Source organism: Cucurbita moschata, unplaced genomic scaffold (assembly GCF_002738365.1).
Source record: "Cucurbita moschata cultivar Rifu unplaced genomic scaffold, Cmos_1.0 Cmo_Scf00080, whole genome shotgun sequence".
NCBI lineage: Eukaryota > Viridiplantae > Streptophyta > Magnoliopsida > Cucurbitales > Cucurbitaceae > Cucurbita > Cucurbita moschata.
Window position 1 is genome coordinate 167213 of NW_019268596.1, and position 3034 is coordinate 170246.

At 33.3% G+C, this 3034-nt stretch overlaps 1 non-coding gene across 1 annotated transcript; it reads right to left on the reverse strand.

Moving 5' to 3' along the window:
- Positions 1 to 215: 215 nt before the first annotated feature.
- TRNAP-AGG lies at positions 216 to 287 on the reverse strand. The gene has a single exon. It is a non-coding gene; the product is annotated as a tRNA-Pro (tRNA).
- Positions 288 to 3034: the final 2747 nt, after the last annotated feature.

Below are 3034 nucleotides of genomic sequence, written 5' to 3' on the forward strand. Positions count from 1 at the left end.
CTGCCTTCCTAACCACGGATAGACTACGGGGCTTTGCACTTCGGCCCATAAGAATACCATTCATCGGTTATTATATTGTCTTGCATAATCATACTACTTATAGATAAGTTGAAGTTGTGCGTGGCATCCATGAGCAATTATTATTATATTTATATTTTTTGTTTGATAGTTTCATTTGAGACATATATAGGCTCATCTTTTGAGAAATGAACATAGGGGCATTCCGAGAATTGAACTCGAGACCTCTCGCACCCTAAGCGACAATCATACCACTAGACCAAATGCCCTTCATAAAAAAACTTCAACATTTTTAACTCCTACTCAATATATTTTTTTCTCTCAAGTTTGAAATCTATTTTGTTGAGCGGTTGTTGGACTATAAAATAAAAAGTTGATGGTCTAGTATTTTAGTTGTAAGTAAGGCATGAAATGTTGAATTGTTCTAATATGCAAGTGTTATCGAATAAACTACAACCCAAAAAATTTGTTTCTTAGCATAACATGAATTTAGTTGTAGAGTTATTAGGAATAAGACCGAGAAAGAAATTTTCTTTAAAATAATAAACAGACCCAAGTTTATCTTTGTAGTGTTCTAATTGTGATTTTGCAAAAAGCTTAACTAATATGAAATATCAAGGTAAATCAAGAATATATCCTACACGTCAGTCAAGATGACAATAAAATGGAGTTAAATTGAACGCAGTTTTAGTTTCATGTCTAGCATAATTGTATTAATGATATTAAAGAGAACTTCGTGTTTTATTAGAAGAGACCAACTTCCTTTAAGATACTATGAGTTTAAACTACTTCCATTGTAATTTCAATCACTCCACAATGATTACAAATTTAGGGTTGGCTAATTGGATATCAATTATCAACTTTAGGTTATAATTTAGGTAGTATCCATTATAATATTAATGAGCATAAGAGTTACAATTCTTTCAAGGTTAGATACTGAAGAAGGGAGACAGAAACAAACCACTGAAGCAACACATGTTCACACATAAATATCATCTAGACGGATGAAGAGAAGGGTCAATCGGAAGCATCAACTACAATAATTTCAAGAAAAACAAAGAGTTCATATAAGTTAAGTTCAAATAAACTTCGAGTTCAAAGCAACAAGAACCAAAAACTGGTGTGAAAATACTATGGACTAGTTAAAGTTATCTATAAGATTATGAAGACATCATATAGAATCCAATTTCTCTTATGGATGCGGACTAACCTTGTTGTCCACGTTAGTAACTTGAAACGTTATTATTTCGACCAAGAAAACATCAAGCAGAAGCAGGTGGTATGACGTCATACAAATAAGAAAAAAGTTTCAAGCGAAGAAAGTAGGAAAGACACGAACAGAGAAGACATGAAGACTCAACAAACCGAGAAGTGATTTTCAATAGCACCTAGTAGGTTGGAAGAGACTCCTCATTATGCGATCAGCTGGAAGTGCATCGAGAGACCTAAAGTCAGCCTCATCCAATAAATTGTGTGGGGGAGATGTCATCCAATAAAGTCAGCCTCATCCATATGTTGTTGTTGTCCAAGAGACTTCTTATTATGAGGTCATGATTGGCTAAGACATTTAAAGAAGTTTTACCTAGGGCAACTTCTATCACAATCCTCTTCTCGCTCTTTGAAACTTCTTTAAATGTTATTGTTCACTGGTTATTTGGGCGCATCTTCCTTAAAAGGGTTGTGACGACAGATGACCTAGGTAAAACTTCTATTGGGAGATCAGTGCCTTTCCTAAAACCTTCAGCGGACAACATAACAAAGAATTCCTAGAAAAAATATCATAGAACAATTTGTGTAATGCCATTGAAGTTAAGCTTGAGGCTCTATCTTATCTCCGAAGAATATGGTTCATTCTCTATTCACATAGAAATTCTGCAATACAAAGTGGTACCCTCATATTCTTTTACAAAACTTTCTCAAGTCCTCATAGAATGATTTGAAAGTGGTACGGTCATCTTCTTTTATAAGACTATCTCGGCCTTCATGGAATGATTATGCTATGTTGATTCTTAGAGAAGGGAGTAGGAGTAAAAGTAGATGACTGTTTGATATGAACCAAGAGACATCATTCATACAATATACTTCAATGAAGATGTGAAGAAAATGTTGTCAAAATTATCAAAAGAGGTTGCAATTCATGACACATTGAAGAGGAATGAAGTTTGATGGTTATAAATTTTGGGTGGGTTACAATTTAGAGTTATTGTATTTTAAGACATTTTATTTACTTTAGGTTACATTTACATAATGGCTAATTATGGTCATTAAGTATGAATGTTACAACTTTTGTAATGTCTTTAATAGTTTCATTTTGAGGCTATATAAAGCCATCTATGTTGTATTTGTAATAAGACTTGGAAAATATATTAAAAGAAGCATTTGTGCTTTTTCTTAGCCGATGGCTGAGTTTCTTTGCAACTCTATGTAGTTTAGGTTGCATGTAGAATCATTCAAGCTCGACATGATCAATCTTGCTTGTGGAGTGATTCGAATCTCAAACAAGTGTTCTTGTGTTGAGATATTTGATCAACAAGAATCATTGAAGCTAGACATGATCGATCTTGCTTCTGGAGTGATTCGAATCTCAAACAAAGTGTTCTTTGCTTGAGATATTCGATCCACAAGGTAATTCGAATCTTATTCCCCTTGTAGTTGATTCCTTATCTTATCACTGTTTATGGTCCAAGTCGCGAAAAAGTAAGTCTTTATGTCAAGAAAGTAGAGGAATCCTCATAGTTTCCAAGATTTGAAGAGAATCATACATACACAAATTTCCTTTGTTTGTTTATTCTTGTTGTTTGCTCTCTTCAATTAAATATTATAAAGACACTTGTAAATTATAATTAAATATAGCTTCCTTTTTTTTTTTCTTTCCAAATATCCATCTTAATTACTTCTTGGTTCGAGGTTTAAAAAACCTATTTCAAATCTTATTATGTTGCATGCTTCAATTTGAAATAATTGTTGGGGGCATTTTGAAAATCAAACTCGAGACTTCTCGCACCCGAAGCGAGAA